Raw genomic sequence first — 14,247 nt, forward strand, 5'->3', positions numbered from 1 at the left:
CTGGAATTGTGATGCCTTCAGCTTTGGTTTTCTTTTTCAAGATTGCTTTGGCTATTTGGGGTCTTTTCTGGTTCCATTCTAATTTTAAGATTGTTCTAGCTTTGTGAAGAATGCTGGGGTCATTTTGATAGAGATTGCATTGAATATGTAGATTGCTTTGGGTAGTATCAACATTTTAACAATATTATTCCATTCCATGAGCATGGAATATTTTTCCATTTTTATGTGTGTGTGTCTTCTTCAATTTCTTTTATAAGGTTTCTATAGTTTTCAGTGTATAGGTTTTTCACCTCTTTGGTTAGGTTTACTCCAACGTATTTATGGTTATTATATTTTTATTTTTGTTCATTTATTTTTAATGGGAGCCATGGGTGTTTTTAATACATGAAAAAAATTGACATTTCAGCTCAGTAGTAAGGGGGTAAATTATTTAATAATAGAGCCTACCAGGCAATCATTTGAATGCAAATAAAAGTATACCCTTACATCATACCAAATATTGTCAACTAGCATAGTAGCAATGATTCATGAATAATAATGTAAATTAAATTAACTCAACAGAATTTATGTTAAGCATTATAAAAAGGGAGGTATACTGCCATTATATCAGGTTCAAAAGTTAATTTCTTAAGTCAGTGATATAGCAGTTTAAGAAAGTATACCCATTTGTTTCTTGCTGATTTATCATGTTCAAACTATGTACGTCAAAATGTACAGAAAACAGATCTCTATATCAATACATCAAAATAAATGATCTACTTAAAGTCTACATCTGAATTACATAACTCCTACAAAAATTGAAATTTGTGCCTTCCATTATTACTAACAGAGCACCCTAAATCAACTGTCTTAAAGATACATTTAGTCCTTCACAAAAGAAATAGTCCAGAGGTGTCCTTTACAAAAAAAACAATAGTCCAGAGGCAGAATGGCTACAAGACTGGTTGGTTCAGTGGCTCAGTAACAACATTCAGGTACCAGGTTCTTTTTTTTTTTTTTTTGAAGTTTAGATAGTTTACTGAGAGCCTCCCTCTCCCACCCTCACAATCTCTAGGTCACTTTTTCCTCTTATAGATCTTGTGTGCTAGCCCCAGGAAGATGGCTAGAGGTGGGGGCATGGCCTACTGCTCGATGAGGCTCATAGGGTAGCTTTAGCTGTCTTCACACTGTGTGAACACAACTGGCAGGTTCAGCTCCTCATATAGTGCCTTCACCCGGGGTACATCCCCGGCCATAATTCTCCTGAAGGACCCGGTGCTGTTCTGGAGAGGCCCACTGCGGACACTAAACTATCAGCCAGCTGCATTTGTTGTCCTGGATGTCAGTGCCAATCTTACCTGTCACACTGGGTCCCCAAAGAGATCAAGATAATCATCCTGAATCTGGAAGAACTCCCCCATCTCAGGATCTTATTGGCATTGGCATGTTCTTTCTCTTCGTCCGTGCATGCCACATACATGGCAGCAGTACAAGAAGATAGAGGGAGTAGAAAGCTGTCTTGTGCTTGACAATAGATTTGTACCTCTTTGCAGTGAATCTGCCAAGATCCCCATTGCCCTGGGGGGCTGTGATGAGGTCAGGGTCTGGCTGATCTCAGTCTGATAGGAACTCTGTAGGAAAAGCTGAAGGATAGCAGAATTTCATCTAGCACTTCTGCCAGATTGTCACGGTGCTGAGGATGGAATGGACCATCCAGAGACAGGAGAGGCAATTGCCTGGCTCAAGGAGGTCTTGGAGTACGGTGCGAATGGAGACCAGTGTCAGCAGAGTTTGACAGCACTGAGAGCATTTCAGGAGCTGGTGGAGCCAAGGAAGCAGGATGCTGATAGTCTCTGGTGGGCTGGTGTGTGGAACTGCTCTAAGCTTTCTTCCTGGTGTCATGATGGTTATCAGAAGCCAGGCATAGGTTTGGATGCCATCAATGGCGCTTTGCTTCTGGAAGCCTGTATCTACCACCTGCTGAAGCCCTAGTGGCAGGAGTAGCCTTCTTACCTGAACTTAAGTTGTAATTCATTTTTCAAAGACATAATGAGACATTACATCCAGACAAGGAGGTATCCAAAAAAGATTAAGATTCCATTTCACCCTGCATGGTTTCTTGAATCTTTGAGGAAATCTTTTCCAGAAATAATTTGTCAGATACATCTTTTGTTTATCTGTCTAGAATTGGGTCCCATGAGCAGTCTAAACCAATTGCTAGCAATGAGAAAAGGATTATCATTAATGACAGAAACTTATCTGTGTTTATTCCCTGTCCTGTGATGGGAAATTGACACTCAAACTGCCAGCAAACTGTAAGGAGGCAGTGACTAAGATAGTCACTGAATGTCTGCCACAAGCACATATTGTGTTCTTGATTCATTCAGTAATAAGAAGGAGTAGAACCTAATGTTTGAAAATGCTATTATATCACATAAAAATACAGATAATTCTTAAGTTACACGGTATTTGTGCTCTACACACTTTCCCTATGTAGGCATCCAAATAGAATAATAGATGAAAAAATTAAATAAAAGTGGGAATATTTTTAAAAATGTTTTATTTGTTTTTGAGATAGAGACAGAGTACGAGTGGGGGAGGGGCAGAGAGAGGGAGACACAGAATTGGAAACAGGCTCCAGGCTCTGAGCTGTCAGCACAGAGCCCAACACAGGGCTCAAACTCATGAACCACGAGATCATGACCTGAGCCGAAGTAGGACGCTTAACCGACTGAGCCACCCAGACACCCCTAAAAGTAGGAATATTTTGAGTAAATTTTAAAGCTGTATAGACCACAGTAAGTATTACAGTTCTTTCTCTCTACTGGAGACTTCTGGCATTAACAATTTAGAATTATGCAGAGTTTTCTATCTCTTTTATATATAGATTTGTAATTATTTTGCTGACTCAAATACAGTTGAAAATATTATTTTAAAAACACTGGTTTTTGCTTATGGATTGGAAAAATAAATATTGTCAAAATGTCAATACTACCCAAAGCTATCTACACATTCAATGCAATCCCAATCAAAATTGCACCAGCATTCTTCTCGAAACTAGAACAAGCAATCCTAAAATTCATATGGAACCACAAAAGGCCCCGAATAGCCAAAGGAATTTTGAAGAAGAAGACCAAAGCAGGAGGCATCACAATCCCAGACTTTAGCCTCTACTACAAAGCTGTCATCATCAAGACAGCATGGTATTGGCACAAAAACAGACACATAGACCAATGGAATAGAATAGAAACCCCAGAACTAGACCCACAAACGTATGGCCAACTCATCTTTGACAAAGCAGGAAAGAACATCCAATGGAAAAAAGACAGCCTCTTTAACAAATGGTGCTGGGAGAACTGGACAGCAACATGCAGAAGGTTGAAACTAGACCACTTTCTCACACCATTCACAAAAATAAACTCAAAATGGATAAAGGACCTAAATGTGAGACAGGAAACCATCAAAACCTTAGAGGAGAAAGCAGGAAAAGACCTCTCTGACCTCAGCCGTAGCAATCTCTTACTCGACACATCCCCAAAGGCAAGGGAATTAAAAGCAAAAGTGAATTACTGGGACCTTATGAAGATAAAAAGCTTCTGCACAGCAAAGGAAACAACCAACAAAACTAAAAGGCAACCAACGGAATGGGAAAAGATATTCGCAAATGACATATCGGACAAAGGGCTAGTATCCAAAATCTATAAAGAGCTCACCAAACTCCACACCCGAAAAACAAATAACCCAGTGAAGAAATGGGCAGAAAACATGAATAGACACTTCTCTAAAGAAGACATCCGGATGGCCAACAGGCACATGAGAAGATGTTCAGCGTCGCTCCTTATCAGGGAAATACAAATCAAAACCACACTCAGGTATCACCTCACGCCAGTCAGAGTGGCCAAAATGAACAAATCAGGAGACTATAGATGCTGGAGAGGATGTGGAGAAACGGGAACCCTCTTGCACTGTTGGTGGGAATGCAAATTGGTGCAGCCGCTCTGGAAAGCAGTGTGGAGGTTCCTCAGAAAATTAAAAATAGACCTACCCTATGACCCAGCAATAGCACTGCTAGGAATTTATCCAAGGGATACAGGAGTACTGATGCATAGGGGCACTTGTACCCCAATGTTCATAGCAGCACTCTCAACAATAGCCAAATTATGGAAAGAGCCTAAATGTCCATCAACTGATGAATGGATAAAGAAATTGTGGTTTATATACACAATGGAATACTACGTGGCAATGAGAAAAAATGAAATATGGCCTTTTGTAGCAACGTGGATGGAACTGGAGAGTGTGATGCTAAGTGAAATAAGCCATACAGAGAAAGACAGATACCATATGGTTTCACTCTTATGTGGATCCTGAGAAACTTAACAGGAATCCATGCGGGAGGGGAAGGAAAAAAAAAAAAAAAACAGGTTAGAGTGGGAGAGAGCCAAAGCATAAGAGACTGTTAAAAACTGAGAACAAACTGAGGGTTGATGGGGGGTGGGAGGGAGGAGAGGGTGGGTGATGGGTTTTGAGGAGAGCACCTTTTGGGATGAGCACTGGGTGTTGTATGAAAACCAATTTGTCAATAAATTTCATATAAAAAAAATAAAAACACTGGTTTTTTCTTTTAATTTTTCTTTTCTTTTTTTTTTTTTTTTTTGAGTTTATTTGAGAGAGAGAATAGGGGAAGGGCAGAGAGAGATGGAGAGAGAGAATCCCAGGCAGGCTCCACACTGTCAGCAAGGACCCCAACGTGGAGCTTGAACCCACGAAACATGAGATCATGACCTGAACTGAAATCAAGAGTGAGACACCTAACAGATTGTGCCATCCAGGTGTCCCTAATTTTTATTTTATTTTAATTCCAGTGTAGTTAACATACAGTGTGATATTCATTTTGGGTGAACAATGTAGTGATTCACCAATTCCATACATTAGTAGTGTTCATCATGATAAGTGTGCTCTTAATCCCCTTCACCTATTTCACCCATCCCCCTTCCCACCTCTGGTAGCCATATGTTTGTTCTCTAGAGTTAAGAGTCTTTTTTTTTTTTTGGTTTGTCTCTTTTTTTTACCCTTTGTTCATTTGTTTTTTAAATTTCACATATGAGTGAAATCTTATGGTATTTGTCTTTCTCTGTCTTGTTTCATTTAGCATTATACTGTCTAGATCCATCCATATTGTTGCAAATGACAAGATTTCATTCTTTTTACGGCCAAATAATATTCCATTGTATATATACACTACATCTTTTCTATCTATACATCTATTGATGGACACCTGGGCTGCTTCCATTATTTGGCTCTTGTAAATAATGCTGCAATAAACATAGTGCTATATATATCCTTTTGAATTAGTGTTATTGTATTCTTTGGATAAATACCCAGTAGTGCAGTTACTAGATTGTAGGGTGGTTCTGTTTTTAATTTTTTGGGGAACCTCCATACTATCTTCCACAGTGGCTGCAGCAGTTTGCATTCCCACCAACAGTGCAGGAGTGTTCCTTTTTCTCCAAATCCTTAGCAACATTTGTTGTTTCTTGAGCTTTTGATTTTAGCCATTCTGACAGGTGTGAGGTGATATCTCATTGTGGTTTTGATTTTCATTTCCCTGATGATGAGTGATATTTAGCGTCTTTTCATGTGTCTGTTGGCCATCTGTATGTCTTCTTTGGAGAAATGTCTATTCATGTTTTCTGCCCTCTTTTAACTGGATTAATTGTGTGTGTGTGTGTGTGTGTGTGTGTGTGTGTGTGCTTTTTTTTTTCTTTTCATGTTGAGTTGTAATTTTTTGTGATGAGAACTCTTAAGATCTATTTTCCTAGCAACTTTGGAATACATAATGCAATCTAGTCACAATGTTGCCCTGTTAACTATAGTCAACCCTCTGCATTGTATCCCTAGGACCTATTTATCTTATAACTGAAAGTTTGTATTTTCTGGAAACGTTCACCCATTTCACCCACCTCATTCACCCACTCATCTATTTTTTTTTAAATTTTTTTTTTCAACGTTTATTTATTTTTGGGACAGAGAGAGACAGAGCATGAACGGGGGAGGGGCAGAGAGAGAGGGAGACACAGAATCGGAAACAGGCTCCAGGCTCTGAGCCATCAGCCCAGAGCCCGACGCGGGGCTCGAACTCACAGACCGCGAGATTGTGACCTGGCTGAAGTCGGACGCTTAACCGACTGCGCCACCCAGGCACCCCGACCCACTCATCTATTGATGGACACTTGTGTGGTTTCCATCTCTTGGCTATTGTAAATAATGTTGCATGAACATGGGAATGCTGATATCTTTTTGAGATAGTGATTTTGTTTACTTCACATAAATACCCAGAAGTAGAATTGCTGAATCATGTGGTAGTTCTATTTTTAACTTTTTGAGAAACCTCCATATTATTTTCCATAGTGATTGTACTAATTTACATTCCCACCAACAATGCACAAGGGTTCTCTTTCTTCCACATCCTCACCATCACTTGTTGTTTTCTTGTCTTTTTGATACATGGACATTCTAACAGGTGTGAGGTAGTACTTTTTTGTCATTTTGATTTGCATTTCCCTGATGATTTGTGATGTTGAGCACCTTTTAATGTATCTGTTGACTTTTTTTTTAAGATTTTATTTTTAAGTAATTTCTGCACCCAATATGGGGCTCAAACCTACAACCTGGCCTTCAGGCCACAGCTTTTAAGATGTGCAAATAGGCCTCTTTCACAGAAAGACCTGTTTTTCAGTCTGCTGCCCCTGCACTGGGTCCTGGGGAAATAGGTGCAGTGAGTCTGTGTGAATCCATTAAGAACAGTTTCTTAGTTTGCGATACCCTTGTGGGGCTTGTGTATGAAAGCCCCATTGTCTTTCAGAGCTGGATGTTTTGGGGGCTGTCTCTTAGTTGGAAATCTTAAAAGTTGGGGTGACAGATATGTGTTCAAATCTTTTTACTCCTCAAGGAGAAGCTGGGAGTTGTGGGTTCCCTCCTGCTTGTGTGTTGTTATGCCTGGGGTGGAGTTTTGTGAGATTGTGTCTTATCCTCTCCTACCTGTTCTGATATGGGTTCCCCCCCCCCGCCATTTCTCATTTACCTGATGTATAGGAGTAGTTCAGCTAGTTTCTCGATTTCCGCCCCCCCCCCCCCCCCCCCCCCCGCCGAGGGAATTGTTCCATATGTAGGTGTGGTTCAGTGTGTCCATGGGAGGAAGTGAGGCTGAAGCCTCTATGTCATCATCTTGAACCACACTCTGTATTTCTTTTTAAAAATCTCTTTGTTACAGCAGCTTAAACTACACCTAGCTATGATAAAAATACCTGGGAGTGTCTGTCTTCAGGATCTCTAATAACTGCATGAAGGATAAAACCCAGTTACCCATTTAGTCAATCAATAACAGATAACTAATTTGCCTTAGTTTCTCACTTGTTTCTCCACTGTTTTTTAAAGTTGAGGTATAACCCACAGTCAATATAATACATAGGTCTTAAATGTTCATTTTGATGAATTTTGACAATTTTTATATACTCATGTAACTACCACTGAAAGGAAGATACAACAGATTATTTCCATCATTCTAGAAGGTTCTCTTGCATTCCATTTCAGTCAATTAGCTTCCCCCCATTCCCAGGCAACCACTTTCTCATTTCTATCATTATAGATTAGTTTTGCCAGTTCTAGAAATTGATATGTGGAACCATATGGTACGAACTTTTTGTAACTTCTTTTGATTAATTAACGTAATGGTTTTCATTGACGTTGTTACATGTATATCAATAGTTGTTTTTTACTTTGTATTTATTTATTTTTATTAAAACAAATTTTTTTTAATATTTATTTTTGAGAGACAGAGAAACAGGGCACGAGTGGGGAAGGGGCAGAGAGAGAGAGGGAGACAGAATCTGAAGCAGGCTCCAGGCTCTGAGCTGTCAGCACAGAGACTGATGAGGGGCCCAAACCCACAAACCATGAGATCATGACCTGAGCTGAAATCAGATGCTGAATCTACTCAGCCACCCAGATGCCCCTACTTTCTATTTTTTTAAGTTTATTTATTTAAAAAATTTTTTTAAATGTTTATTTATTTTTGAGAGACAGAGAGACAGAACACGAGTGGGGGAGGGGCAGATCGTGAGGGAGACAGAATCTGAAGCAGGCTCCAGGCTCTGAGCTGTCAGCACAGAGCCTGATGCAGGACTTGAACCCACGAACTGTGAGATCATGACCTGAGCTGAAGTCAGATGCTTAACCAACTGAGCCACCCAGGTGCCCCTTAAGTTTATTTATTTTGAAAGAGAGGGAGAGGGAGAGAGAATGCATGCACATTCAAGCATGGGGGGGCAGAGAAAGAGAGAAGAGAGAGAGAAGCCCAAGCGGGCTCCACGCTGTTAGCGCAGAACCCAATGCAGGGCTCAATCCCATAAACGGTGAGATCATGGCCTCAGCAGAAATCAAGTGTTAGATGCTCAGCTGACTGAGCTGCCCAGACGTCCCAATAGTTGTTTTTTACTGATGAATACTATTTCACTGTATTAATGTACTGCTAATGGTAATTTGTTAACCTGTTGATGGAGGTTTGAGCTGTTTTGAGTTTTTTGATTATTGTGATTCAAGCTTCTATTAACATTCTTCTACAAGTCTTTTTATGGAGATATATTCATTTCTCCAGAGTAATTATCTAAAAGTGGAATTACTGGGGCGCCTGGGTGGCTCAGTCATTTAACATCTGACTTCAGCTCAGGTCATGATCTCATGATTAGTGAGTTCTGGTCCCACATTGAGTGAGCTGGAGCCCTGTTTTGTGTGAGCCCTGCTTCTCCCTCCCTCCTCTCTCCCTCTCCTCCTCTCTCCCTCTCCCTCTCCTCCTCTTCCTTTCTCCCTCTCCTCCTCTTCCTCTCCCCCTCTCCCAGGATTCTCTCTCTCTCTGTCCCTCACTCACTTGTACCCTTTCTCTCAAAAAGAAAAAAAGGGGAGTTGCTACACTGTAGAGTAAATATATGTATAATTTTGTAAAAACCTACCAGTTTTCTAGTGTGTTACACACTCACCGGCAAAGCATAAGAACCTCATTTGCTCCACAGACCCACCAACACTTGATTTTAGTCACTCTCGCGAGTGGGTAATGGAATCTTTTGTGGTTTGAATTTATATTTCTCTGATGATTTAATTATGTTCCTCACCTTTTCATGTGCTTCTTGACCAACGATATATCTTCCTTTGTGAAATGTCTACTTCTTTTGCCAAGCTTTAAAAACTTGGATTGTTTTTACTGCTGATTTGTATTCATGTGTCATGCATATTTGCATTTATGCATTATGGACAGAAGACTTTTTGTAAGCTACCTCCCACTGACTTCTGATCAATTTGATCTGAAGAGCTGTGGTTCTACTTTTCTTAGCAGGCAACTCCTATATCTTCAAAATTAGCTGGGCCAGTGTGCAAACTTAAGTATCCAGAGTGATGATGAGCATGCACGTTTCCCACTGTGCCCTTCAAAGATGCTACTCTCTTATCTACCTGTGGAGGCACATTTTTATTTTTTTATTTTATTTTATTATTTTATCTACCTGTGGAGGCACATTTTTATTTTTTATTTTATTATTTTATTTTGTTTACTTTTTTTTTTTTTTTTTTTTTTGAGAGAGAGAAAGAGCACACGAGCAGTGGAGAGGGTCAGAGGGAAAGTGAGAGAATCCCAAGCAGGCTCCACGCTCAGCACAGAGCCCAATGTGGGGCTTGATTCCGCCACCCTGGGATCATGGCCTGAGCTGAAATCAAGAGCCAGACGTTCAACCAACTGAGTCACCCAGGCACCCTACAATTTGTTCTTAAACCCTGTTATATCATTTTCAAAATGTATTCAAAAACAAGTCTTCAGTAAGATTTGTAGAAAAGGTCAAGGAATCCATTTTTAAAAGAAGGAAAAATGGAGGAATAAGAGGAGTTGCATTCTCAACGTGACAATATATGACTGCTCAGGGTTTTAAACTCAGATTAAAATGATTATCCTTGGGGGCACCTGGGTGGCTCAGTCAGTTGAGCATCTGACTCTTGGTTTCAGCTCAGGTCATGATCTCACGATTTCATGGGTTCAAGCCCTATGTTGGGCTCTGTGTTGGCAGTGCGGAGCCTGCTTGGGATTCCCTGTCTCCTCTCTCTCACCCTCCCACACTTACACTGTCCATGTCTCTCTCAAAATAAATAAACTTAAAAAAATTATTCCTTGATTAGGGGGAAGTTTCTTTGGAGTTTTACATAATAACATCAAAACATTCAGTGATACATTATTAAACTGAGTTTATTATTAACTTCATTATTAAACTTCTGGAGTAAACTTTGAAAATGTGTTTCTATCCTAAGCTGAAGTTCCTTTTATACCTGTCTATTGGCACAGAATTCTAGTCCTGGATGGACATCAGACTGTCTTCTTGCCCTTTATTTATTTATTTATTTATTTATTTATTTTAATTTTATTTTTTTTTAAATTTTTTTTAACATTTATTTATTTTTGAGACAGAGAGAGACAGAGCATGAACGAGGGAGGGTCAGAGAGAGGGAGACACAGAATCCGAAACAGGCTCCAGGCTCTGAGCTGTCAGCACAGAGCTTGACGCGGGGCTCGAACTCATGGACCGCGAGCGAGATCATGACCTGAGCCGAAGTCCGCCGCCCAACCAACTGAGCCACCCAGGCGCCCCTTCTTGCCCTTTAATAAATCCATGTGATACCACATGGATCTGTGTTTTTTTTTTTTTCTTTTAAGTGTCAGAAAGGAAGATTGGTATTTTAAATTCTCATTCCAGTGCTCTGAACCCTCTTTGCTGGCTTGTTCCTTCTTACCAACTCAGCTCCTGTTATCACATAATATACTCAAATCCTGTATTCTGTTCTAATTAGAGAAGGGACATTACTCTTTCATTCTTATACACATTTAAACATATTGCAAAATATTCCTTTAGGTATTTTTTTTTTGGCTTGGATTTTTTTTTCTTGAAAATGAAAAAAATGCATGTTTTTAACTTTACTCACAGGTCTTTGCTTTAGTTCTTTACTCATTCCCACTTGATCCTTTGTAAGTCACCAGAAAGAAAAAGAAAGAAAGGATATAATTGGACTCCCTTTGGGCGTGGACGGGCAGGACAATGACGCGCGTAGAGGGTGAGGTGGAGCAAAGCACACGCAGAGACAGAGGCTTACCCCCCTGGACACACCAGGAGACGTAGAGGGACATGGAAGCAGAGCAAGGCAGAGATGAACAGATACAGAAGTTATGTATGTTCCTAAATAGGCCTAAGTCTAAATCTGTTGCTTTAGGCACTTTGAGGAATAAGGGCGTAGGAAGCTCGTTTGAGAACTTGCTTTCCTTCTGATACCTTCTCCTTCAAGAGGTCTGAAGTCACTAGTTTTTCTTTGTTGTCATGGAAGTAGTTCTTAAAGAATTAACAACTACAGAATTCTTTATGATGCCAGAAGATGACGCTAGGGTGATAATCCAGAAGGAGAAATCTGTGTCAGTTATCACCTTACTGCGTCTTCGCTCCATGTCTACTCTTGAATGTATGTTCTGCAGTAGTGGACAGATCGCTTTGATCTCCATTACGGTGACTGTGATGTTAGGCTTCCTCAGCCAAGGGCACTGGAGGAGCAGGAGGGAAGGAAAGGACTGTCCTGCTGATTTGGCTGGTGAATGAGTAGTGTGTGTATGGGACATCTGATGGAGTTCTGCCCCAACCATGGATTGTCTTGATGACCTTGCAGCCTTAGCAGGCGATAGCCATCTCCCGGCCCTGTGGATGAGAAGCCTGTTCCCTGAAGGATTCATGCTTTGCATCGGTGATTCTGCCAACACCTGCTCCACCATGCAGATCACCTGCGACTCAGATGGTTGCACTTAAGGCTGCCCCCCTCCCCTGTGCCCCGCAGGTCCCCACTGCTTGTGAACATCCTTGCCATTGGCTGCTGACAGACTGTACCCAGCTTGTGCGCTGGAGGGTTGCTTCCTGCTTGCCCAGGGATTGCAGACCAGCTCTGGCCTGGGTAAATCAACACATTCTTCTGCTGAGGGTGCACTAAGTTCTCCAGTGAGGTCTGAACCCAAGCCTTGGGGAAGGGGACCCTTTTCCAGATTGTCTTTCCTTAGGTACTCTCCCTTAGCTCAGGGTATCAAATTTCCTTATATCCTATAGGCACTCATCAGAATTAAGTAATTCTTTATATTAAACTTACCCTGTTCAACCCGCTGTGTCAAGGGGTGGCAATAGTGATGTTTTAGCAAGAAACAGAGTTGTTTTTCCACTGATAGAATATTAGAAAGGAATTTATAGAATGAAGTAGGAATAAATGAGCCGGTTTCTTCATTTGCAGCTTTTTTCTTACCTAATTCTGATTTTAGGGTTTGGAAATTTGACATTTTTGTGTCCTAAGCTAGACTGTCCAATCCATGCTGAGAGAAATTCTAACTCCTGTGTACCTGAGACTTGGGATGGGGCAACAGAAATCTAAGTAAGGTCCCCGCTGAAAAGGTCAGTCATGATTTCAGGTTAGTGATCTCATGGCAGAACTTCAGATTACTGACATTGTGTGACAGGTTGATTCCTTTTGAGGAAAAATAGTGCAGTTGAGCCTCAAGATGTGCTTAGCTTGTTCAAATTTAAATTTTTTTTTTCAACGTTTATTTATTTTTGGGACAGAGAGAGACAGAGCATGAACGGGGGAGGGGCAGAGAGAGAGGGAGACACAGAATCGGAAACAGGCTCCAGGCTCCGAGCCATCAGCCCAGAGCCTGACGAGGGGCTCGAACTCACGGACCGCGAGATCGTGACCTGGCTGAAGTCGGACGCTTAACCGACTGCGCCACCCAGGCGCCTCAAGCTTGTTCAAATTTAAAGCAGATCTGGGAGAAAGTGAGCAGGGAAAAACACCCATATCATAACCTGGGGATTGCACAAAAATGGGACAATATTAACTCATAATGAGTTGTTAGTACATAAATTCATGTTAGTCTTTCTGTGATATTAATAAAGACTGCACAATGATTGGTATCAGTGGCCCTCAAACAGTGAAGTATATCAGGTAACCCAGGGAACTTAGAGATGCAGATTCCTAGCCCCCTTGGTGGTGTCTCAACAATGGGCATTTTTTTTTTAAGTTTATGTATTTATTTTTGAGAGAGAAAGCACAAGTAGGGGAGGGACAGAGAGAGAAGGAAAGAGAATCCCAAGCAGGCTCCACACTGTCAGCCCGGAGCCTGATTTGGGGCTCAAACCCACAAACCGTGAGATCGTGAACAGAGCCAAAGCTGGATGCTTAACCAGCTGAGCCACCCAGACACCCCAACGATGGGCATTTTTAACAAGCACTCCCATGATTCTCATGCATGGTATTTTTGAGAAACCATGCATTAGCTGGTGTCTGAGCTTCCAGAAGAAAGGTGAGGTTTTTATTTAGAAATAAGAATTAAAAAAAAACCCAAACCGTTCATGTGTTCCTTTCTGATTTTAAAATGGTCTTTATCACTTTATCCCATTCTTCATCCCAGAGTTAAGGCAACAATGAATATCTCGTCCCCAGTGTACTATTTCTGTGTAGAACGGCACCTTCACGTTTGTCTGATCATTTTATACTTTGCCAGAGATGGAGAAGTTACTTAAGGCTGAAAGTTCTCCCTTTTTCTTGCCAGTAATGTGCATAAGACTCGTGCTCTTCTAAAGAAACAAAAAATAATTTCAACCCAACAGAATAAAGCCAGTAACATGGAAAATTAAAGGCACTTGGAACAATAAAAGAATAAAAAGCCCATGTTTTCCCAGTATCCAGAAAAAAACCCAAAACACCCACTATCTTGGTAAAAGATGCTTGAATAAAATATAAACTTAAGGTAGTGCTCGTATTAGGAACAACTGTGATCTTTTACACTCAGAAGTGATTTTAGATCAGATATTAACAGTGGAATAATAGGAAAACTGGGATGTCGCAGGCTGGGTTCTCTCTTGTATGCCTCAAAGGCCCTCACTTCAACAGATAGCTTCTGATTCTTAGGGGTTGACCCATGCTTGCTAATCTTCAAGTTTCGAAATCAGTTGTGCAAAACAGAACCTAAAATGTTCTCCTGGAGAGGAGGAAAAAGTTCTGGTTTCTACAGTGTCTCTTGGAAAAACTCAGACACTTTCACTATGGAACCTCCCTGCATTCTTTGGGGTTAAGCAGCCACCACAAGAAACAAAACAGCAGGAGAAAGCCCTGAGTCAGCCAGCATGTAGCAACATGCCCAGAACTTCTCAAGTG

General features: G+C 40.9%; 1 pseudogene; it reads right to left on the reverse strand.

Moving 5' to 3' along the window:
- Positions 1-1,055: 1,055 nt before the first annotated feature.
- Positions 1,056-11,560, reverse strand: LOC123385154 (annotated as a pseudogene).
- Between the last annotated feature and the right edge of the window lie 2,687 nt (positions 11,561-14,247).

The sequence above is a fragment of the Felis catus genome, chromosome B1, assembly GCF_018350175.1.
Source record: "Felis catus isolate Fca126 chromosome B1, F.catus_Fca126_mat1.0, whole genome shotgun sequence".
Taxonomy (NCBI): domain Eukaryota; kingdom Metazoa; phylum Chordata; class Mammalia; order Carnivora; family Felidae; genus Felis; species Felis catus.